Here is a 27,070-nt window from a genome sequence, read left to right as displayed (position 1 = left end):
TTAGTTTTCCTAAGGAGGTCTCACTAGTAGAGAATTCCCTAAATTCATATATGTTTAAAACGTTTTCTATCACCTTTATATTTAAGGAATGCTTAACTTGATACAAAATCCTTGGTTCACACTTTTATTGATTTTTTGCATGTCCTGCTCTATTGTGGCCTTGCTCTGAATGTTGCTTTTAAATAACTGAATGCTGTTCTAATTCTTTTTGCCTTGTAACTTATTTGATCTTTTGGTCTAAATAACTTGAATATTTTTTAATATCTTCAAAGTTTAATAGTTTTATTAGGGTACTTCTAAGAGCTAATCATCCTCAGTTAATTTTCTCCTGTTTGCCCTTTCAATTTGTAGATTCAAGTCTTAACTTATTTTTCAAAAGATATCTGGGATTATAGTTTAAAATATTAGTTATATTCCATTATTTTTCCCCAAGGGGTACCTCTTTTTTTCCTTTTATTCTTTTTTCTTTCTCAGATGCTATGTGTTTCAAAGACAGCCACTTCAAATAGTGAGAACTTTAAGTTTTCTTTGTAAGGCATGCTGTGAAAATTCAGGACACTTTATTTTAGAAAGTATTTTCAAAAAAAAAAAAAAAAAAAAAGAAAGTATTTTCACAATTGTCCTACTCTTAATGGCAGTAGTTTTAGAATAACTTCAGGCCTAAGGCTAGCCCTTCTCTTTTCTCTTTCCAGCACTTCTCTCTCTCTCCTCTCCTCTCCCCCCCAATTCCCCCTCTCTCTTTCGCACTCTTTCATTCTTTCTGCCTGCTCTTTTCAACACAAAGCCTTTGCAGCAGGGTATAGTGTACACTGGAATCTATTGACTTCTGCACTTATCTTTCCCACATTTTATTTAATTTTAAAGTTTGAGCAGTCTCTATTTCCAACTTACACTGAAGGCATGGTTTTGGTGCATATTTTTTTTCTTTTCTTCTTCTTGCTCTATTTTGTTTTAGGAGGATATATTGGGAGATGCAGACCTAGGTAGCTGCTGTTGTCCTATCAACCTGGAAGTCTCTTAAACATATTCTGTGATACAAAAGCAAATCTATATACAGTTTCATTTTCTCTCTTTTGTACAAAAAAGAAATCACACTATGCATACAATTATACTTTTTAAAAAGAATACATTTATCTTGAAAATCTGTCCACAGCAGTTTCGACATTTTATCACATGCATAAAGTAATATATTTGTTACTAAAAATTTTCCCATGCTGCTAAGTTAAAAAGCTATGAAAAAAATAGGAACAGTATACCCAGTGTTAATGAAACTTATAGCCAGAATACTAACAACAATTCCTAAGGAAAAATACTAGTACAGTTAAAGACACAGCAGATCATCAATAAATGGAGCACTATAATAAGTATATGCTCTTCCTAAAAAAATAAAATAAAGATAGCTCAATAGAAGGGGATGTAAGGAAGAGTTGAAGCTGTTGAGTTCTGGGAAAATTAAAGAAGATCACCCAATAGCACTGGGTCAAAAAAGAAGAACGTGGAGTGGACCTTCATCATGTACGTGAGCTACTTTTGTGGCTTGGTGCTTTCGGCTGATGCTGCAACACTGCATTCAACTGCTGGTGCTTGCTGGCACAAAATAATCAAATGCTGGGAAAATTCCCAAATAGATCAACATACAGTCCATCTTCTAGTGATATCATTCCTCTATTTACCCATCACATGTGACCTTATTTGTATTCCATAAATTGGCTGTATTCAGGTCTCTCTCTCTCTCTCTCTCATGTGCGCGCATACACACCCACATTTAAATGTGAGTTAGAATTTATAAAAAGTATCCTCTGTCAGCTATTCCCAACTTCCCTTGTAGAAGTGCCTGATGTCATAAGTTTTGAAGACTCCTGTGTGTACTTTCTGAAATTGACTGTTTCTTGAATTTCCTTATTTCTGACCCTGGATTCAGTTTTCTTGTTCCATTAATGATATGTCTCCATCATCTTAAATCACGTGGTTAGCCTCATCTTCCCATTTTCTTTGGTTCTTGTAGGTTCATACTTTTTGTTTGAAGTCTTCCAGGGACATTTTAATTGATACGAACCCTTTACTGACTATATATAAAACCCCTCAAATAGCCAATGTATAATTATTCTTAAAATGAATAAAACTATCAGTAAAAAGAAAAACAATTCATCTTCTCTTTAAGGCTACTAGATTATATATTCTGCTAAAAAAAAATAATTCCTAACTACCAAAACAGAACTTGTAATATAACATTTGGTTAACACTGTGAGATTTTGAGTGGAACAACCTAGTTTTGAATTTTGGCTTTAGCCTTTACAAGCTGTGTGACTTTCAGCAGGTGGCTTAACCTTTCTGATCTTCACTTTTTACAACGTGTACATCACAGAGTTGTTGGGTAAGTTAAACGAGTAGAGATGTGACAGGACTTCATATATGCTACATTTATAAGTTTGCACTAAAGAGATGAGACATTCAGTATCTTAATGAGTTATTTTTGTCTCTTGTCTAAACTTAGAGGATATGTATTAGGATAACTAGACAGTTAACCAGAAAATAACCCTAATGAGATAAATAGGATGGATTTGATCCCAGCATGGGGCCTAGGGAATTGCTAGAGAACATACTCATTTTTGGTTATTGCTGTGTAGAGATTGAGCTTTGGAGGAAGTGGGAGCCATGTACAACCATGCTCACCATCCTTCATAGATTCAATGATAGCTGTCTTAGATGGTGATAAATGCATTCTATTACATAGTAAAAAAAAAAAAAAAAAAAAAGCTGAGTATGAATAAAACTTATAAATGTGACATCACTTTATGGAAAAATTTTGCAAACATTATCTATGTGCTTCTGAATATGCTATATAACCTAGAATTCTTTTGTTATTGTTAGCCAACCACTAACTTACAATCATATTTAGGAAATTAAGGACAGCTCTGAAAGGTGACGGATTCCTTGAGTCAGCAATACTGTGTCACTTCATAGGGTTGTTTTCCTTTTGGGACTAATATAGAACTTACTGATTTTGTTTAGTCAGCCTCCTGGTCCAAGGTTTCTTCTTATCAGCACCCTTTCATATGATTCTTAAACACAGGAATAAGGATTACAGAGTACTGCCTAATTTATTTTTTAAAAAGATATTCCAGTGAGATGCTGACTTTAGTTTTTTGGAGGAAAGATTGAAATTGCCTACAATTTTATCATCAGCAGTGATGGACAGACTTTGAAAACCTTAAGTATGTCTTCAAACTGCTTTCACATCATTATCCATCTGTCCCAAAGGGTCTCAATTTTTGAGTGTTGATTTTAAGTAAACCTTTTCATATTAATTTTTCTACAAAATGTTCTGTACTGTATGCCATAAGCGACAAGATTCCTACTTCATAATGTTAAGCATAAACCTGCAACAACCCTGATTTTATTTATATTCACACACAAACTTCTTTTGAGAATGGCTAGATCACCTAGTTGTTTTTGTGTGTGTGTATATATATGTGTGTGTGTGTGTGTGTGTGTGTGTGTGTGTGTGTTCAAGAGACCTCAATATACATGTTCAATGATGTAAATGTACTAATGTTAAGAAAAATTTCTAAAATTACAGGAGGTTTTTACTTGATGTTTTAGATTGATTAAAAATATGTATCTTGTAATACAGTTTAGTCAAACTGTATTATTTCCCAGTATAATATACAAATATTATACTGGCTTTCCTGTAAATATTTTCTTTCTAAAGAGATACAAGTTAGACACATGTTTAATTCTATATAAATCATACATTTCTTATCTTGCAAGTCAATCAGGATACATTTGAGATATGTATGGAGTGCAAATGCGGATAAGCCATTTGTATTCACTTTTTATTTATTCAATATATATATATTTTAGTGCCTCCCATATACCAGGAATATTTTTAGGCCCTGTGGCTGCAGCACAGGAAAATAAATGAAGAAATTTCTAACATGGAGTTCGCATTTTAGGGGTGGTGGGAGAGAGACAATAGGATACTCACATACACTCACACATACACACACACGTGCACACACAGGCTATAATTAAGAAAACTGGAAAAGAAAAGAAACGTAGATGTAAAAGACAGGTACTAAAAAACAAAAAAGAGACAGTTCCTCAAAAAGAATCATTGAAAATCAATATTGGAAATGTTCATGCATGAACTAACATGAGAATAATCTGTACATAAGTCCCATCGTTTTAAAGTCGTTTTCCTTATTGTTGATTAATAATTTTATAGTGACTTAAAGTTAACATAGAGTTCTGATGTAAAAAAACACTCTATATGTCTTAACTGATAAATATATACAATGGTAGATCCCCCACTGAATTTCACCGTCCTACGTTTCATACGCTTAAGTAGGAAAATTTTTGATGATTTTAAGAAAAGTCAAAAAGAATATACACACACACACAAGTAAGCATGTGTGTATGTGTGCTCACACGTTTGTGAGTTATATGAAAAACAAGGAACATCCTCTAAGTACTTACCTTGTTTGTAAAAACAAAGCTTGGGTATAAATTGTGTCTTTTGATAGACACTTATTTCTGTACAAGCCTTTTTTCTTATCAGTATAACAATATCTGTTCTGTCACCATCACCATGGCATATCTATAAGACACTAATTTTTTTACAAAATGTATCAACCTATTCACCCATTAATCAAGCACCTGCTCAATATACTAGATTAAAAATGAGTTAATTCATGATAATTTTCATTAATTACTACTACGTTACTATGTTGGGGGAGCCTGGGTAACAGAATAAATCAATTCTATTTTAAGAAGAGTCTTGGAAAATACAATATTTAACCCAAATGAAAAATATGTTTAATGGTGAAATTTCAGACATGCGACATGTCAATGAACAAGTATTTTGTATAGATGAACTTTTATTTTTTACCTCCTGGTAAGGTATATGATCATCATGTTTAACAGCAGATATCTTTGCATGTTTTATTTTAAGAATATGCACAACTCACTCCCCCCGCCACCCCCCTAAGAAATAATAGCAATAATAACGTAGGAAAGAGCTTTTTAGGTTTTCCTAACCTGAGATTTATCTGCTTGCCTTTTGAGGAATAGAGATACTGCCTCAGAGAACATACTGGCTTTAAAAGTCAGGGCAAGTGGACCTACAGATTATCATACTAAGTGAAGTTAGACAGAGATAGAGAGAGAAAGAGAAAGACAGAGAAAGACAAATATCATATGATATCGCTTATATGTGGAATCTTAAAAAAATGATACAAATGAACTTACTTACAAAACAGAAATAGCCTCACAGACAGAGGGAAAAAACTTATGATTACCAAAGGGGAAAGGTGGAGAGAGGGATAAATTAGGAGTTTGGGATTAAAATAAACACACTACTATATATAAAGTAGATAAACAACAAGGACTTACTGTATAGCACAGGGAACTACACTCAATATCTTGTAATAACCTACAATGGAAAGAATCTAAAAAGAATATATATATCTGAATCTCTATGCTGTACACCTGAAACTAACACAACATTGTAAATCAACTTAAAAAAAAAAAAAGTCAGGGCAAGTGCTACTGAGTTCAATCAGATTTTTTTTCAGTACTTTCTGTAAGTACTGCTAACATGCTGATAATAATCATTTCAAATAATTTCAAATAAACATAACTATTGTAGTATTTTTTGTAAATGACAAGATCATTTGGCCACAAAAGTGTGGGTCTATAGGAATATTTCTATCAAAAATATAATGCTGCAAATATAGGTTGAAAATACATAAGAGAATTGCTCTGGTTACTACCTTATGAAAAAAACAAAATGAAGTCCATTTCTCTGGTACCGACATTATTTAGATAAAGTATTCTCTGCCCTGTTGTACCTTTTGAAAATATTTTGGATTGTACATATACTCAAAAATAGCACTAAAAATCATTCTTTGCTGACAAATGGAAGATACATGTTACTCTCTACTGTTACTAGATTTAAATGTGAAATATCAATATAGTACCTTTTTCTCCACAACTTCCCTGAATACCTTGAGGACGTGTTTCCCATCTTTGTTTTACTGACAAAGGTCAAGTCCTTCTTTCCCAACTCAGATATAAATAGTCTTGAAACTGGTGCTGATAATTCTCATGCAAGTACTGTATACTTTTACTCTATTTTTTTATTCATAAAAATAGTATGTATTGTTCTGTGTGTTCTAAGAATTTGTATTAATGAAATGTGATACTTTTCCAACTTGATGCTTTCACTCAATATTCTATTATAGAGATGTAGGTATCCTGATATACACAGATGTTGATTATATTTCACTGCATGAATTATAGTTTATTTAGCCACATACGATGAAACAATTATACTTTTAGATAAACTACATATAAAAACATTCCAGTATTTTAGGTAATTCATCTTCACACATTCTCAGGCTAAGGTAAGTAAAAAGAAGACTTGAAGTGATTACAACTTCATTTTACTGTCTCCTCTGATTTACACTTAAGTAGGAAACACTTTTTAGTACCATCGCTATGGCTATTTTTATTTAAGGATAGTTAAGATATGAATCCTATGACTATAAATTGCAGATAGAATTGCAGATAGAATCAAGAATTTAATCTCTCTCCCAGCCTCAGACTGCAATGCAGTTTGTAGCACACCTGTCAGAAATGCGCAATGCACTGAATCATAAAACTATAATTCAGATCAGATCCAATCAGTCACAGTGTTATCATCGGCTGTTTTAGATATTATGTGGATCTGGAGCTCAAGAATCATTCTTTAGCATAAAGACTATTTAGTATAGCACACTTTATGCCTGCTGCACAGATCATTTCACTAGGAGAGCATTAAAATAGGTCTGTTTCTGATACGGCTGCATAAGCCATTTTCTATGGAGGATCTTTTAAAAGATCCTTTCTTTGAAGAAATACTCATTATTTAAAATGAATTAAACTTTAATGTATTCTCAAATAAGGCATTTTACCATATTCTTACACAATTCTGAGTTACACAAGGTATATACTGTTAGCTAAGAAAGTGAATTTCTCTTCTAATACCTGATGTGCTAAATAGAAAGTAAAACATTTTTAATGGAAATAAGTTATTTAATATATAACTCACAGTTGCTGTAAATACCCTCACATTTATGTTTTCCTTTAGAAAAAAATTTCAGCTTGACCTTAATAAAACATTAGAGGCCTTTTTAAAGCCTGTAAAAAAATCAGCAAAAGATGGATAAACCCATTCGATGGTCTCTGCTCAGCTCCTCCAATTCTTTGGCCCTGCCTCTACCAAAGTTAGGAGAGGGACATATCTTCTCTGAAAATTAGCCTGGGCTTTAAGAATCTCTGAAAAATTGTGCTTACTAAGAAAGGATTGAAGAATGTATTGAAACCATATTCAATACGCATTTTAGTGTATATACAATATCTCATTTAAAGTATACACACACACTTTTAAAATAAAAAAGTCTGGGAAGATATATACATCAAACATTACATCGATTATTGCTGCAGTGTGACTATAGATGTTGTTTACTTCTTTATTGTATATAGGACAATATTGTAAACAGTGAATATTTATCACTGTTTTGTGAATATCACAAATGTACAGAACATCTACTATATAAACGCTACTGTTTTAGGTTCTGAAAAGTGAACAAAACAGTGTCTTTATTATGGAGCTTGTAATTTTACAATAATTTTTATTTAAAAATGAAATACTTTAAGTTTGGTATGATGACAATTTTGTAAACTTTAGTACTTGAAAGCCAGATTATTTCTTCATGATGAGAAAGAATAATTCTTACTTCTTTTTCTGTATTTTTAAAATTTTTCTAAAAGTATGACTTCATTATAAAAACTTAAAAATAATCTAAAATCTTAGATGCAAGTATTTCAATTGACCAAATTATTTCTTAAATTATGGTTTACATTCTTTTTTGTCTGTTCCAGTTTTATCTCCTATCACTGAGAAAACATTCATCCTGAAAGTGAATCTTCATTTTATTACCTCCATGTCAACCATTTTATTTTCTCACTCTCTTTCTTTTCAAAGGTCAGCATCTATGTGATTTGACTTTTTACAGCTAAAATTTTGCTTCAAACTGTTCCCAATAAAGATTTTAATACAGTCATTTTATCTCTATTTTTTAAATTTTGCTCTATTTAATCAATTTCCTTTTATGTTAGATTGTTTCTTCTGATCTCTCTGTTTGCTCTTCACGAGATTCTGCTTGAATTTCATGAATTCATTTATCTGTGTTTTATTATGAACTTAAATTCATTTTCTAAGTTATCTTTGATTCACTGCAGCAAATTACTTTTGCAGTGTAGACCTGGCTCCCAATTTTCAGAGCGACATACCTTTCCATTGGTCATGCAGTTGTAGACCCACGTTCTTTGTTTTACGTGCTTGTGGATTTTTTTTTTTTAAAGAATTTTTTCTTATGTGCATATCATGATGATAATTAGATTAATACATATTTCACAAGGTATAAGGATTGTCCATTCAGTGGCTTCCAACATGCTGATTCATTCTAATTTTCACTCCTAAAGCAGGAGTGCTTGTTTATATGATGCAGCCCAATTCTTCTTGTCTATAATATATTTTTATGAGTTTCTACTGCGTTATATTTTTATTGAGTTTCATATTTTATGGGTTTCTAAAACATAAACGTATAATTTGCAGTTTACATTTTACATAGCCTGTTCCTATTTCTGCTCGCACTTCCAACAATTTACTTGAGAAAACTATAATCCTCAGGAAGTAATTAGTCGTCCCCACAGTGGCTGTTAGCAGAAGTACTGATCCATTGATTTTCACTGTAGTTTCAAGTGCAGATTTCATTTTTTCCTATATTTTCATAAGTATTCTAACTGATAGATAAGCAAAGCTAATTTAAGACCTTATACTCAAAATGCCATTTTGAGATAGTACCAGGCTGGTAAAAAAAAAAAAAAAATCACTAGAGAATGCCACTTAAACCCCAAATGAGTACAAGACAAATAATACTCAAAATCATAGTCATTTTAAGCCATTAGAAAGCTGATATTGGAATGCAAACCTAATGATCTAAAATCCAAAAAAGTGACCAGCCCCTATTAGATGAGCTCAGTGGTGGATTTAGTCTTTAACAGAGTAGTGAGAGGACAAAGAAACAGCCCTAGATGCTGGTAAGAAGAAATCAGCTGAAAATTAACAAAGGAGATGACTGTCTCTCCTGGAGTTGAAACAGAAGTGAGAGTCACTTGCTGCCAAGGAGCAGCAGGGGGCCTGAAGAAGTCGGAGGGTGTACGGTGGGGAAAAGGAGAAAGCTACCAGGTGATCTGAGCCTCACACAGCATCAGGCAGTGGTCCTCTATCCCTCAATCCTACACTATGACTTGGCAAATGAAATGGCCTGACTTTTTATGGGAAATACTATCATTTATGTCAGTCTTATTTTCCTTTATGCAACCTTTCTGACATTCAATCAAATATTATGAAATGCAAGAATATAATGTTAAAATAATTTTTTTAGACTGAAGAGAAATAATTCCATAGAGAAAACGGATTCTGAGTACTCTAATGGAGAATGCCTGGAAGAGTAAATATATGATAAAACTAACAATCCCTTTTCAAAAAAACTCTTCATAAATTAGTAGTGGGACTCTTTAATATCCCTCTTTCAATAGTTGATAGAGGAATTAGGCAAACAAAAAAAAATCATTCAGTGTATAGAAGATTTGAACAACTCTGCCAAACAATTCAACTTAATTGATATTTATATAATGTCACACCCAATACTGGCAAAAACACATTCTCCTCAAATGTAATGAAACATTCAATGACATAAACCATATGCTGGGCCATAAAACAAGTTACAAAAATTTTGTTAGGATGGAATTTGTACAGAGTATGTTTTTGAACTATGATAATATTAAATTATAAATCAGTAAGTATGATACATCCAGAGAAGCTACACATGCTTGAAGATTATACAATACACGTCTAGTAGATCATGAGTCAAAGAAAACGTCTCAACAAAACTAAGAAAATATTTTAATTAAATGATGAAAACACAACTTGTTAAAGTTTGTCTTACAGCTAATGTGTTTAGATTTATAGTATTACATGCAATAATAGAGAAGGAAAAAGGCATAAAATCAATGATACGAACTTTGACACTAAGAAGCTAGATGAAAAACAAATTAAACCCAGAGTAAGTCAGAGTTGTCTTTAAAAAATCATCCTATATAACTAATTTACTTAACATAAAAGGAAGAACATTATATGATAACCTCAAAAGATACAGAAAAGACATTTGAGAAAATTCAACATCCATTCATGATAAAACTTCTCAGTAAAGTAGGAATAGCAGTGTATTTTTTCAGCCTGATAAATTAAATCTAAAAAACAAAATTAAAATAAAAAGTCCTACAGCTAATATCATACTTAATGGTAAAATATCGACCACCTTCTCCCATGATCAGGAAGGAGGCAAGGTGTTCTAGTTTTACCAGGGTGATTCAATATTGTACTGAAGGCCATAGGGAATGCAATGAAGTAAGAATAAGAAATAAAAGATGCATAGATTGAAAGGAAAGAAGTAAAAGTACCTTTATTTTTAGATGACTTAATTATGTACTCAGAAATTTTAAGAAGCCTAAAAAAAAAGAAAGCCCACAAACAGAAAACCTAGCTCTAATAAGTGAATTTAGCAATATCACAAATACATAAAGTATAAAATTAATATGAACTTCTAAATATGAGATATGAATAATTGGAAAATAAAATTTAACACATATGTTATAGAATCAATAACAAATTAGATATACATATATGGTTAAATTTAACAAAAGTCATTCAAGAATTCTACACTGAAAACAAACTTTAAAGAAAGAAATTAATGAGTATCTAACCCAATAAAAAAACAAAATATTCTTGGACTTCAACACAATATTTAAGAAATATATATTCTTTCCAAAATTAATGTAGAAAAAAGGTCAATAACTTTTTTATTCTAAAGAGGAATAATAAATATTTTAGGCTTTACAAGCCATACAGTCTCTGTCACAATTATTCAACATACCATAGCATGTTGTAGCATAAAACCAGTTATGTCAATGAATGAGCATAGTCTCGTTCTGATAAAAACTTACAAAAATCGTGGTCAAATTTGACTTTGGACTCTTGCTTGCCAATACTTGATAGATTCAAAACTCTATTCGTAGGTCTCTGAATAGATTTTCAAAACATGTTGCTAAAATTTTTTTGGAAATCCAAATAACCTACAAGAATCAAGTGATCTTGAAAATAAGAACAAAATTGGACATCTAAAAGGATCTGACTTCCATACTTGATTTATAGCTATCGTAATAAAGATACTGTGGTTTTAGCGAAGGAATACACAAATAGATTAACATTCAACAAGTGTCAAGCCATGTACCAACACATAAACAGTTAATCTTTAACGAAATTGCCAAAGCAATTCACTAAGGAAAGAATAGTCCCTTAGTAAATAGTACTGGGACAATTACATATCCAGTTTAAAAACTAAAAAAGAAAACAAAAGCTTTGACCTCTACTTCATACCATACACAAAAGTTAATTTGAAATGAATCATAGTGCTAAATATAAACCATAACTAGAAAACTCCTATTAAAAAAAACATAGAAGTTAGCCTTGCAAATTTGGGATAGATAAAGAGTCCATAGAAATGCCACAGGAAAAAAAAAGTTTCAAAAGAAACTGATTAATTTTACTTTATCAAAATTAAAAATTACTGGACATCAAAATCCATCATTAAGTAAATAAATAGGCATATCACAATAGGGAGAAAATATTCATAATATCAATATATATTAAATAGGAACTTAATTCCAGAGTATACAAGAACTCTTCAAACTCAGTAATAAAAATAAACAATCTAATATAACATGGGTAAAGCCTTAACAGAAGCTTCACAAATGAACATATATAGATGATCAATAAGCACAAAATTTGCTCAACATTATTAGTCACCGGGGAAATACAAATTAACAAGAGTTAACACTACACAATCATTATAGTGGCTAAGATGAAAAAGACTGACAACACCAAATGTTACAGAGACTGTGGAGGAATTGAAGTCTCACATATGGTTTTGGGGAATGTAAGATTTGCAACTACTTTGGAAAACTGTTAGGTAGTGTCTTAGAATGTGATTAAGTACCTTTACCCTATGACTCATCAACTTTACTCCAGTAAAATGAAAATATATGTCTCCAAAAAGCCTTGTGTAGTAGTATTTATACAAAGTTAGTTCATAATAGTGAGAATTGGAAACAGTCCAAGTGTCCATCAACAGGACAATGGAAAAACTTTGTGACAATCATATAATTAAAAAAAAATATTCATCAAAAATTGCAAACTAGTGATATATGCAAACACATGGATAAATATAAAAACATTAAGTTGAGAAAAAAATCCAATTACAAAACAGTATACACCCTATGATTCCCTTTATGTGAAGTTCTAGGTAAGTCAAGAAATAAATAAATAAATACTAACCCATGGTGATAGCAATCAGATTAGATTGCTTCTTGGGGTAGGAAAGAATTAACTGGAAAAGGGCATGAGGAAACTTTCTTGAGTAATGGCAATGTTCTATTTTTTTAAGTTATGTGGATTTCATTGAGTGAATCCATTGTCAAAACTGACCAAACTGTACACCTAAAATCTGTGCAACTCACTATGCATACATTACACCTCATAAAATAAGATTTTTAATAGCTCAAAAAGTCCAAAAAGTAGGAACCAGGCTGATTTTTTAAAAAGATATTAAGAAGACTGAGTAACAAAAACAACAAAAAACAATGTAAGAAAAAATAATTTAAGGCTCTTTGGCTCTTCATGGAAACTTTGGTGCATATGTGGTGGTTTCTAGTTCATCTGTAACTCAGAACTTTCAAAATAGCTAAAGTTAGGTGATTTCAGATTCTTGGCTCAAGCTAAAATGACTAAAATAGTTGTTAACCCATTTATTAAATAATGTATACTGTACTCTTCTTAGTAAAATTGCTTAAGAAATCAAATGATATAGCTAGAATTGCTTAATGCTTGAAGAAAGAAAATAAGGAAACAATTTAACTTGCAATGAAAGTTAGCAGGTGTTACATAGATTTATAGATTACAGCTTTATATGGGACAATCAGATGGTTATTGGCAGCACATAAATATACTTTCTTACATACAGTTAGTGGCACCATCCTTTTCCACATAAAGCAAATGTTACCTAACTCTGTAACACCATTACTACAATAAACAATTAATTACTTGTTTTCATGACTGCTCTCTCTCTCTATTCCTTTCTCCACTCCCAAGGGAAACTCTTATAGGGCCTTACTGGCCTAGTCATCAGAGCTGAGCACAGTTCCTAGCTCAATATAGGAGTTTTGAATTTAGTAAAAATAAAATGTAAGAGAAAATTAGTCATTCCTAAATCTTAGGGTCAATAGGACTTTTTTTTTTTTTAGAATCAAATATAAAAATATGGGCCAAATAGCAAAAGCCAATATGCGAGGAGGATTTGGAGATCATAGTGGTTTAGAAAAACCCTGAAGAACTCTGTAGTAGCCAAGAAAAAAATTATTCAGCAGAGTTGTGTATACTTTTTACAGTTCAAAAAATAATATTAACCTTCAATGTGAAAACCTGTTTATTATACAAGCACAATTTGGAATAAACTTATTGACTTGAATATCTATCTATACGGATGTCTAACCCTGCTGGTGAAAGCATGATCATTCCTGAGATTGCATTAAGTCAACTCTCCAAGGACTCTCCAACCATCCTCATTACGTTTTGGAATACAGAATGATAGACAAACCACCTCCTCTTAGAGTGGAGCAAAGATAAAGTAATTTGTAAATGGATTTAAATAGCAATGGGGCAGCTCTGAAGATTTATGTACAAGTTTGGACTAAGAATATACATTTCATGAGACAAATAGGTAATATATTGCCTCTTAAATTCTTACCAAGTCTGAATTTTGTTACTCTTAACCAGAAATATCAGTATTCACAGCACAGACTACACATTTCCAAAACTTGACATTAATTAGGCTGAGGACATTTCTTCATTGACAGCTTGGAACTTTTTGGTTAATGATGAAATTAAATTTCATGAATATAAAGCAGTGGAAAAATTATTTCCTTTTCATAGAATTAGTGAATTTTATAATTTCCTTTAAAAGTTTTATTAATAATAGTAGCTGTCCATGTATCAAACTTTTACTAAATAGCATTCTATAATTTAAGAACTCTGAGGTCAACAACTGTGTTTTTATTTTTCTCTAACTGATACACACATACTACATATGTTATATATAATGACAATCTCTGAAGACATCAATACAGAATACAAAGGCTATTCATTTTCATTTCTTAATCAGAAGAAAAGTGACCATGCACAGAGACGAATACAATTTAAGATTGGCCTTTATACAGATTAGTACCATTTTAACAAAAGTGTATGAAAATTGATTTGGGCAAGAAAAGTGAAAATGATGTCCATCTATTTGACAGTTAAGGACTTCCCAGGTGGTGCAGTGGTTAAGAATCCACCTGCCAATGCAGGGGACACGGGTTCAAGCCCTGGTCGGGGAAGATCCCACATGCCGCGGAGCAACTAGGCCCGTGAGCCACAACTACTGAGCCTGTGCTCTAGAGCCTGCGAGGCACAACTACTGAGCCCATGTGCTGCAACTACTGAAGCCCGTGCACCTAGAGCCCGTGCTCCGCAACAAGAGAAGCCACAGCAATAAGAAGCCCACGCACCACAACGAAGAGTAGCCTGCGCTTGCCACAACTAGAGAAAGCACATGAGCAGCAACGAAGACCCAACGCAGCCAAAATTAAATAATATACTTTAAAAAAAAAAAACTGCCAATTTTTTGCAGATGGAAATGCTAGTACTTTATGTCTTAAATGTCACTTGCGACACAATTTGGGAAGCCAGATACAGCTGGCTTGTAAGAATCAAGATGATCTATGTGCTTTTTATGACCACAGAGAGCCTGATTCCTGAATGGTTTACTGCCTTCTCAAAACAAAGAATATGTTAATAATGCCTGTATCTCTTGGAAGAGTGTTTTATTCTTTTTTTGATTTATTGCATTGGCATTTAAATGACTAATATAAGTATGAACTAGGGAAAATTCACATAGTAGATGCCTAAAAATTTTCAAACAAGTTTGTATGATGAAATATACTAGCGGTAATATCAAAAGACTTAAGTTCTTTCTTCATCTTTCCAAGGTACTAAAAAATTATCTCTACAAACCTCAGTTTTCTAGACTAAAACTTCAAGGACAGACACTATACAATTGGTCTAATTCAACATTATTATAAGGACTAGATGCCACAAGCATTAAAGCATTTTTTGAATAAGAGCTACATAAAACACATAAAATATTGGGAAGTTAAAATATTTGTAGAAAGATAATAGTTCTAATGCTTCCCTTTCTCCCATCCTAGACTACACAACTTCTTTTCTGCAGCAAAACCAACCACAAATTCTCAGTGGCTTACAAAAATAACATTTATTTTTAACTACTGATGTGACGTCTGCTGGATTGTTGTACCTCAGACAGTTGGTTCAATTTTTCTTGGTTCTGTTGGGTTTGACTAGTTTATAGAAAATTTGAATTGGGATATCCAAATGAAAATACTCCCTGGAAACTACATTAATCCATTCAGATATCCTAGCAATGAATTTTATAAACATGCCTCCTTTAATGTTTTCTCTGTCCCAAGAAGATATCTTAAGTGGCCAAAATGTTACTCATTTCACTTTTCAACCTTATCTATTATGTTTTTATAAAAGAAATAGTCACAACACTCCATGCTGAAAGTTCTAGAATATCTATTTTGTTTCTTCCAATGACACCCTGATTGCAAACAGTTACACACCTTTTCTGAATTAAGCTTCTTGTAGTCATTAATAATATGAAATTAATAACAAATGACTTGCAGTAGTAACAGTCTGTCTCGAAACTTCTTCTCCCAAAGTAAATTCACTAGGTATATGTTCTGTATCTACTTTAACCCAGCTGATAGTTTTATTTGCCAAAGCAAAACATGAATCACCATTTTTTCAGTTCCTGTAACAATAAAATTTATAAGCCTCTAGTCAGGCTACCAAAGAAAAAAAACTACAAAAGAAGACACAGATTACAAATATCAGAAGTTAGAGAGTACCCATCACTACTGATCTCATGGCCATTAAAAGGTTAATAAGGGAATATTATAAACAGCTCTATGCCCATTAATTTGATAATTTAGATGAAATAAAACATTCCATTAAAGGCATAATCTAAAGAAACTCACACAAGGAGATAAAGATAATCTGAACAGGTCTTTAGTTACTAAAAAAATAAGTCAATAATAACCTTTCAAAACAGAAAGAACCAGTTCCTGAGGATTTCACTAGTGAGTTCTACCAAATATTTGAGGAAAAATGACACCAGTTCTCTATGATTTGCTCCAAAAAACAGTAGCAGAGAAATCACTTCCTAACTCATTCTATGAAGCCTTCATTACCCAAATATGAAAACTAGACATGACAAAAAAATAACATGACAAAAAAAACACCTACAAACCAATATTCTTCATGAAAACAGATGCAAAAACCTTCAACAAAATGTTAATAAATAAAATTCAATCATGCATATAGATAATTATATACCATAAACAAGTGGGATTTATTCCAGGTATGTAATCCATCCCATCAACAGGCTAAATAAGAAAAATCATATGATCATATTAATAGATGCCAAAAACTTATTTGAAAAAAATCTAATACCCACTATAATAAAAGAAAACAACACAAAACCTCTTATCAAAGCAGAAATAGAGAGGAACTTCCTCAACTTGATTTAAAAAAAAAAAATCTGCAATGAGCCTTGTAGCCAATATCATATTTAAAGTGAGAAACTAGATACTTTCCCTCTAACATCAAGAACAAGGCAATTTCTCTACTATTAAACTTGTCCTGGAAGCCCTCCCAAATGCAGTAAGAAGAGAAAGTACATAAAAGGTACACAAAACAAAGAGGAAGAAATAATACACATGGCAAATAAAGCATATAAGAAGCTGCTCAACATTATATGTCATCAGGTAACTGCAAATTAAAACAACAATGAGATATCACTGCACATTTATAATGACTAAAACCCAAAACACTGACAACAACAAATGCTGACGAGAATGTGGAGCAACAGGAACTCTCATTCATTGCTGGCAGGAATGCAAAATTGTACAGCCACTTCAACGTGGAAGACAGTTTGGCAGTTTATCTCAAATCTAAACATAGTCTTATCATATGATGCACCAACTGCACTTTTAAATATTTACCCAAATGAGCTGAAGACTTATATTTGCACAGAAACCAGCACAAGAATGTTATGCAGCTTTATTCATAATTGTTAAAAACTGGAAGTGACCAAGATCTCCTTAAATAGGTAAATGGATTTAAAAACTAGTATAACCAGCAAATGGAATATTATTCAGCAATGAAAATAAATGAAGTATCAAACCATGAAAAAAAACAAAAACAAAAACAAAAAAAATGAAGGAACCCTGAATGCTTAATACTAAGCAAGATAAGCCCATCTGAAAAGATTACATACTGTATGATTCCAAGTAAATGACATTCTGCAAAAGACAAATCTATGAATACAGTAAAAAAAAAATCAGTGGTTGCTGGGGATCAGGGATGGGCAGGGCATAAGAGGTGAATAGCTGGAGCACAGAGGTGTTTTAAGGCAGTGAAACTATTCTATATAATACTGTAATGGTATATACATAATATTCTGCATTTGTCTAAACTTACAGATCTATAACACACAAAGAGTGAACCCTAATGTAAACTTTAGGAAACAATAACATGTTAATAATGATTCATCAATTTTAACAAATGTGTCAAACGAATGCAAGATGTGAACAACAGGGGAAACCAAATAGGGGAAACTATATGTGGGGGAAGAGGGCATATAGAAACACTGTTTCTGCTTAATTTTTCTGTAAATCCCAAAGTATTCCAAAACAGTCTGTTAATTTAAAAATGTTCCAGTTTCACTACTGCAAGTAAGGAGTATGAAAGTCCTCACTCTGTCCTAATGACAAAAAAAAAAAAAAAAAACACTGAAAAATCAATAACCTTTTTTGCATCTGTAAGAGAGGAGAGGACACAGGCAAACTGCTGCCCCCCAAGAATGGAGAGAGACTGGTGAATACAGAGTCATGGCTTACCTGAGCAGAGACCTGCAGAAATCACCACGTCTGGCCAGGATAGAAAAACCTGAACCGAAATAGACGAATTGCTGGAGGCTCTGTGCAGACAACTCTGGGAGTTTAAAATTCCAGAGAGAGCCAGTCATAGCAAGATCCTCACAAAAAATACCTCCAGGAACTCAATAAGGTTCCCACAGTAGATGGAGAAAACCCCCCACGCATTTCCAGCAGGGGAGGGGCAAAGGAACCATTTTGAAATTGGCAAATATTGCTAATTACTGAAGATGATTGCTCAGTACCTTGGAGCTCATTATACTATTCCTTCTACTTTAGTGAATGTTTGGAAATTTCCACAATAATAAAAACTATGATAGAACATTAAAACCAAAGGAAAGGAGTAAAAAAGGAAGAAAAGGAAAACAATAACCAGAGTACAGGGCTGCAAGGCCTGCCTTCAAGGGCAACGAATTAACCAGAGCCTAACCTGTTGGGATATTAGCAAAGCCAGCTGACCTGAGGGAGGGGAAATACCCAACTCCAGCCAGCTCTTACTTTCCAGGTAGGAGAAGGGAAATACCTGACTACAGCCCACTCTAGCCACCCTGCCCCACCTGAGAGGGGAGGGTAAAAACAGAGAAATACTTGTCAAGTTTGCAGTCTAGACGCATAGGCTAACTAAAAGACTAAATGACTAAAAGATTCTGAGACCTAATCATAGGAGTACAGAATGCTTCCCTTGCCCCCTACACCTCACCACCACAATACTAAAGGGCCATTTACAGCTGTTCCTTTCACCAGGCACATTATATCCAGCTATCGAGAAAAAAATTACAGGGCAGACTGAAAGGCAAAAAAACACAATTTGAATAGACGGAGCAAGCATCAGAACCAGGCATGGCAGGAATGTTGGAATGATCAGATGAGGAATTTAAAACAACTATGATTAATATGCTAAGGGCTCTAATGGATAAAGTAGGCAGCATGCAAGAACAAATGCGCCTACTTTTGAAGAACAATGTAAGTAGAGAGATGGAAATCCTACGGGGGAAAGAAAAATGCTGGAGTTAAAACACACAGAAAAAAAGAATGCCTTCAATGGGCTTGTTAGTAGTCTGGATACATCTGAAGACAGGATCTCCGTGCTTGAGGGCCTACCAACAGAAGCCAACAAAAGAGAAAAGAAAAACCTCAAAATATAAATAATATAATCATCAGTAATATCATCAGTGTAGCTCAGGTCTGTCTACTAATGAATTCTCTAACTTTCAAAAATGTGATGAAAAGTTGTCTTCCACATACACATTAAAAACGAAAGTTTTCTTGATTTGTATCTTAAATGTCACTTAGGACACAAAATCAGGAAGCCAGATGCAGCCAATATTTAAGATATAAATTTGTTGATTTCTAAGATTTTTGCTTTATTGAATCTGAATACTGAGATGCAATGGATTAAAATTTAAAAGAATCTTTCTTGTCTTAAAGATGATTGAGAATTGCAATTTAAAAAAAAAACAGAAACCATTGGTAAATGGTATTTAATGTAAAATAACTTTAGACTTTAAAATGGTGGAACTCTAGACAGTCAGAAAAAGAATACATATGTTTTTCTGTAGGTAGACAGAGCATGCTAATTTCCTGGTTATGTTCAGAAGGATGGAAGAATAACGAAACTGAAAAAAGTTTGGAGTTTGGAAGAGATATTTTGGAGTTTGGAAGAGATATTTATAATGAATTACACAGCTGAAAATCTGGAAGGAAATTTTCATGCTAGGATTTAAAATGTAGGTATAGTAAAATCATCTTCTTAAAGGAAGAGACTATCAGAGTGGATTAAGAGAGAAAATAAAACCTGCCATATAGTACATCTATAAAAGATTTATTTAAGGCAAAAATATTTTCAAAATTCTAAAATCAAAGGGATGTAAAAGTATATAACTAAATGAAAGATTGATGGTGGGGAGTTTATTAATACAATACAAAACAGAGCAGAATTAAGGCATTAATCCTGAAATTTGATACTGTTTACTATTAATTACAAAGGGGTTTGAATTAATTGAGTATAGGAATCTCAATAAAGCTGTTAACAAAAAAGTTTCTTTTTGGTATGACCAATGATCCTTTTTCAATTCCTCTTAAACATCATTAGATTTAGATGTATCCACTTTAGGATAAGTAGGGGATTTACAGTACTTTGAATTGATACAGCCACCTGAGCCAGGGTACCTGACCATCCTTGAGATGGTAATTATGTGTCAACAGTATCTGAAAGCAGCACTGTCAATATCCTTTCTGATTTTTATCTTATTCTTTATCTATCACCTGAACAGTTGACTCAACTAAACCATTCTTCTTGTTGTTCTTGTTCTCATACTTATTTTTCTGGTCATCAATTTTTTTCTTGTGAATAGCTCAAACCTTTTTCTCATTATTAAAGCAAATGCATGGCAGATGTGGTCAGTGGTGGATCATTTTCTATCACTCTCGGACCTTGACGTTGAAATAAGGGGGCCAAGCAAAAGGAACTGCCTTTATCACAAGATGAATAGTTATTTGGAACAGAGACTTATCATTTTCATTGGCTCGTCGGTTGTCATCGTAAAACCAGTCTTAGCTAGCTTGTACACACTACATCTCAAGGGTTTTGGGAATATTCCATCGTTTAAAGAATGTAAGAAAGTCAAACAGTAATCTTTTTCGGCATAAACGTGATCTATTCATACCTTCTCTCCTTCCAAATGGGTTAGTTTTGTTTGATTACATCTACTATGAAATTATTAGTCTCCTGTTCATTTAACTAAAGAATCTAAGATAGCGAAGATTCATCAGGCAGTTGCTAGTATTTTTAAGGGAACTGCCACACTCCTTTGAACTCCACTCATAAGCTTCCATGGTTACCTCTCTACTACATTCTGTGCCCGGGAGTATGGTGTAGTGACTAATGGCCACACATGAACAGAATCATAACAACACTGTGTTTTCCAAACACCCAGCAGGACTTCTGGTGTACAGAAACACCCTTTTTTCTTTTTACTTTTGTTTTACCTAAGATGATTCACTCTTTACATTCTCTTATGTTTTTAGCAATTTTACTTACTTGAGCGTAAGCAACTAAGTAATAGTCTTTCTCACTCTTTTCCTCTCAATTTGCCTTCCACAGGAGTCAAAACTTCTCATTCATAAATAACAAACAAACTAGCAAACAAACCTCTGCCACAGAGGTTTGGCTGCTTCATACTGAGAGTGGGTCAGCAACTGCCCTGGGATTAAAATCTCCTCACGTCTTCTTTTTCTCTCCTTTGCCTTACTTCAAAGTGCCCGCACCATACTTAGATGTAGGTCTGAAAGTCAATCCTATTCATGACCCCAACTTGTAATATCTACAAATAATCAGGTAGTAGCAGGGATCTTGGATTCTGGTAGATAATCAAGCTCATAAGGCACAGTAGCCTTCACAAAGTGCCATATTTATGAGCTTTAATAAAGGGTAACAGAGAACACAGCAAGCACAATGGTAGTAGAGCAGTGGTCTCTTGATACCCAGGAACAGCTTCTGAATATTCCAGAAACTCATTAATTAAGATTATGACTGAGAATTGATACTGAATTTAATCACATGGAGGTGACTGGCTACTTTGACAAAAGAGCTAGAGTGTCATGTTAGGGTAAAACTTGATTAGAGTGGGTTAAAGGGAACTTGGAGAGGCACTGTAATCAACTCTGGATAATACTCTCAGTGAGTTTTGCTATAAAGGGCAACAGAGGAATGGGCAGAAACTTGAGGCAAAGGTCAAGTCAAACAGTTGTGAAATAGAGAAGTTTTATTGATGATAATGAGCCAGTAGAGAAGGAAAAATAAAATATGCAGGGAAGAGAAAAGCACTGCCAGAATGATGTACTTGTTTAGGCAAGAAGAAGTGGGTGTTGAACACGGCTGGAATACTTGGAATATTTCCATATTGTTTCTGTGTATCATTACACTACTTATCGTTAATTTTAGGCTTCAGAAGAAATAAATATACGCCAGCATCTCTTTGTTTCACTGTCTGTATTTTGGTTCTTTTTGAATATTTGGTATTATGATTTCTTGCAAAAATGCTTTAGGGTCAATTTAACTCTGAGAGATAGGGAAGCCTACTAAAATCGCTTCCCCATTCCATGGTACCATGAAGAAATGTTTTCCAAGATTTTAATTACTCAGAGCAAACTACCAAAATCAAAACTAGTGTAAAGGACCTGTGCATAACTGATATTTTCTAGACCTTTTTTCAGAGAAAGAAGACAACAACAATTGTAGCTCACACAACAATGACAATCTAATCAATAATTTGGCTGACCTCATAGCCACTCACTGGAATTCCAGGTGTGTTTAATATGCATGAGACAAAAGCAATCAGATGAAGACGATGAATGGTTTACAAGTTGGAAGAATGTTGTTCCATGTTCTGGTTTGTTGTCCCCAATGTACTGATTCTGGTGACAGAGTTTTATTTATCCCATTTATTCTTGCCCTACTTGTTGATGCCATAAATACCCTTTTTGGAGCCAAGCATCTGGAGATAACCAGAGAGATGGAGCCCAAAGCACCCATCACTAGGATGACAGTAGAGATACTGGCTGAAAATCTGCTCTCTCAGTACAGGGCCAGCCAAAAGGAACATGAAAGCCATACTTCTCCTCTTCCATTACTTACTCATCAGTAGTCTTATTCTTGCCCCTAATCAGATTTCTTTAAGTCCAAAGCTATTTAAACACAGCCATATTTCTTATGCTGAGCACTCAAATTTAGCCTCTTTTTGTTTCGGTGCCTTATCATTTTTGAATAAACACATGACTGAGAACTATACTGATGTTAGACTAGAGCACAAGCAATCTGGTCACAATTATCAGCATCTAGTTAAAGGACCTTTTCACTGAGGCATTTTCTTTTACTTTCCCATCACCTAGCATAGATTTGACTGCAGATGGCTGCTGCAGAGTGCATTTGATCCAACTGGAAATATGACTTTCAAGCAATTTTAACTTACTCATCATTGTTATATGGTCACTTTACCAGTGATTTAAGAGCAACACTTACCAACATGTTATTTATCTCTCATATCACTAACAAAATCCCTGATCTAACTGCAATATATAATCACTTTTTCAAGATTAAAATCTTGTTTTTCGAAGTAACAATGAAATTGCAGTTTGAAATGTATCTGTCAAAATGAAAATTCTGTCAAAATTGAATGTTCTGTAACTTATATTATCAGCATGGTTTTGTCGTTTCTGTTCTATTTGGCTCATGTTACAGATAATTCCACAAGGCCCAGGCAAGCTAATTAATCCCAGGTCACATAAGGTTAGGTAGCTTGCTGTCACATTAGTGTTCCTACCCAGCTATTGGGAAAAGGCAGAATGACAAAAAATGCCACGGAACATCAGGTCTTCCTAATAACGCCACTGTCATTTTTCAAATTGCTGCCAAATCCCTTCTTCAGGGCAGCAGCAAATGCCAATGAAGACTGAGGTATTTGTTAGGGGGCAGGATAAGCACCTTACAAATAGCAAGGGGAAAGCATTACATGTTCTCTGGTGTTGAAAAAAGAGAGAGAGAGAGAGAGGAGAGAGAGAGAAGGGTCACTGATTATCTCTATTTTGGAGACAATTTCTATCTTCTCTGAACTGGAAACCCCAGTAAGATCAGTGTGGCATTGGCTTTGACTAAATTAGGCTAATAGTGTGATAGAATTTAACAGTGTGTGAGATTATTAGCTTATTATCACTGAAGTGGCAGCCATCACTGCCTTGCTACAGTAAGAGTAAAAAAGGCTGTAGCATCAGCTTTTACTGATGATAGTAATTTACTCTGTCAATGTTTAAACACTTCATGGAAATCAAAACCTGAGACCAGAACTCGAATGTCTGGTTGACTTTTTTGTGTGTCTATGAATATTCAAATCTACATCTTTGGAGAAATCATTGTTTTCAGCTGGATGTTCAGAACACATTTATTACAAAGATCAAACAGAAGTTTAAATCAATTCTTTTCTTACGAGCCTTATAATTTAACTAAAAGGGTGCAAGATATTGGTGCAAGGACTTTAGGGTAGTATATAGGCAGAGGACCCAGTGCTGGTCCACAGAAAAGTAAATTCTTTTATCTGATTTCTTCAAATGCTTCCTCTACCAAACAATGATGGGATCTTCTATTCCATAATTAATACAAATTGTGACTACTACTATCTCTTATAAATTTTTAAAAATTTCTGCAGCCTAGGGTGAAAATTATTCTGTAGTTTAGTGGGGAGAGAGAAAAGAGTACAATAAAGCTACACCCCACTACCAACTCTGGGCACCTCATCCCACTAACACAGCTTTATTTTTCTCCAAAGCAACCTAATACTTGACACAATAATTTCTCTGTTCCTCTTTTTCACAGAATGAAAGAGCCAAGCGGGCAGAAATTTTACTTTGTTCCCTGCTGTATCTCCAGTAAACCTACCATGCTAATAGACCTTCAAGAAACATCAACTGAGTCAATGAATAAATGAATGAATGAATGAATAAATAAATTTGGGTGCTCACAGATGGTGAAGTAACACACACTGAACAACAAAGAGAACAATGGACTATGGTGATTTTGCTTTCCACCTTAGGCTTCTCTCAGTTTGGTAGAGAACACTGACATGTTTGTATATATAAGATTATATATATCTATAGTCTTGAAAAGACTTATATTGCAACAGAATAAATACACTCCCAAGGAAAGGAAAAGGGAATTCCCTGATTTGTTTTTAGAGACACTGTGTTCTATTAACCTTCTCCTTAACTCCCTGTGGATCAAGACCCTTGCTTATCTTTCTGACATGCAAGTCACTACAGCAATTTTGGTCCCCTGGCTTCTGGAGGTTAAAAACTCCCACCTCTTCTCTCTTGCTTTGGGGTCCCAGCTTCTCTACTGCTATAATATCAAGCTCTGTGATCACTGTCTTACCATCAGTCTGGCCTACGGAAGAAAGCCATCATTGAACATAATCGTGCCAGCATCCCTTTCACCAACGTGCTCCTGATGGCTTTGGTGAACGGATGTGTCCCCTGGGCATCCTTGTAGAATATAATCCTCTGGTGGGTGGTCTGGTCTCACATAATAATATATTCCTACCTGCAAAATCACTTTTCTGAGCCATTTTGACTCCTCCTTGTACTGTGTGCCAAGCAAACTCAGGCATTTCCACGTTGCTCAGTGTGGACAATTCTTTTCCCCAGGTTTCTAAGAGACACTCCAGCAGTGAACTTGTCCCATACCCTGAGTCTTCGCCAAGGTGTTAAACTCCCACGTCTGAGAAAGTGCCGCCAGGTCTATGAATTCTTATTTAACCACTCTTATGCCCTGGGCTTCCCATCCCTGCCACCCTAAAAGCAAGCACCATCCAAATCCAATCCCAGGAATGCTCGTCATACATACTAGCTAATTCTTGTTCCTTCGGGGTGCATATGACCAGCTGCCAAGGCTCTTGATTAGTTCCAAACCCTGCTCATCCTTGTATTTGCAATCCCTGTTTTCCACTTACCTATATACTCTCTCTACTCCTGATCTGGTCTGACTGTAGTAGCATTGCAAAGTAAAGCAGAAAGGTGGAAGAAACCATGCTCTGTTTTCAATAACCCGGTGATAAATAAGATTGATTGAGGCACTTTCAGGCTTTGAATGGGAAACACACTGCACGCATTAACATAGGAATATTGCTTAAAGTGGCTACACTTACTATTTGTTTTATCTTGAAAAGGAGGCTTTCATCAAACGAAAACATAGAAAGCTGATGTTTTTTGAAATGTTCACTTCAATTATTCATTTATCTAAGAAGAAAATCCTTACCCGTTTGGATATAAAGTACCAATGAAATATCTTTAGGAAGAAACAAAATGTTTAGAGGTAAAGTGTCTATGAACTAGAGAAGCCTAAACAAATGGGAATTTTCTGTTGACAATGTTTCAACAAAATACTATTGAAAATTGAAAACTATAAAATGCATTTAAGCAGCTAATTTTCTACTTCAGAATACCAAATCACTTCTGATTCCCCTCATGTATTTTGCTAAGAAGCAACTTTAACCTATGCCCTAGTAATGACAAGGTTGATGCTTTCCGTGTTTCTGACAGGTGCTCTCATTAACATCACTCATAACCTTATATAACAAACATAAAAATCATCACTCAAATGAGAAAATGGAGATTGAAAAATGAAAAACAACATGAGATTTATGAAATACATACATATATAAACTTATTGTCAGCCAGCCCTGAGTGATGGCACCAATTACCCAATGCAAATTATATACATTCATGCTTTATTTTTTAGAGTAAACTTGTCTAAATTGTGTTATTGTTCCTTTATGAAAATCTTGTTCTTTACTTCTATGTGTGTTTTTTTTATTTCAATAGCTTACTGGTTTTATATAAATAGGTTTAAAATATTTTATATTAAATGTTTGTTGATCTCTTATAGAGGTACCTAAATACATTGATGGGTCAAATTATAAATATATAATTTATTATAATCACCATGTTACATAAATGAGAAGGATTTATTGTTTAATTCACGATCTATAAATTACTCCCCAAAGGTTTTTCTAAGTTTTGTGGGGGGAGAAGAGGGTTGGCAAGGTTGTTCAGTTGATAAAATAATAAACTATTGCAGCTATAATCTACTTATTTATTGTCATAATGTTTCCTTTCACAAAGGGTGTTGGAAGTTTTCTAGTCATACCTTAAATAAAAGGCCATACAGTTTGGAATTTTGGAGAATAACGATGGTAAATTTTAAAATATTTTAAATTCATACAATATATTTTTCCTAAAA

The 27,070-nt window shown here is 33.7% G+C and overlaps 1 pseudogene across 1 annotated transcript in view; it reads right to left on the bottom strand.

The window, feature by feature from the left end:
- LOC309632663 (protein ILRUN pseudogene) overlaps positions 1-27,070 on the bottom strand; it is a 228,144-nt pseudogene that overhangs the window by 84,903 nt on the left and 116,171 nt on the right. The window lies entirely within an intron of this gene.

The sequence above is a fragment of the Balaenoptera borealis genome, assembly GCF_965194805.1.
Source record: "Balaenoptera borealis genome assembly, chromosome: 7".
Lineage (NCBI taxonomy): Eukaryota > Metazoa > Chordata > Mammalia > Artiodactyla > Balaenopteridae > Balaenoptera > Balaenoptera borealis.
Note: the sequence above shows the minus strand (reverse complement) of the source record. Positions and strands in the feature narration are given on the sequence as shown.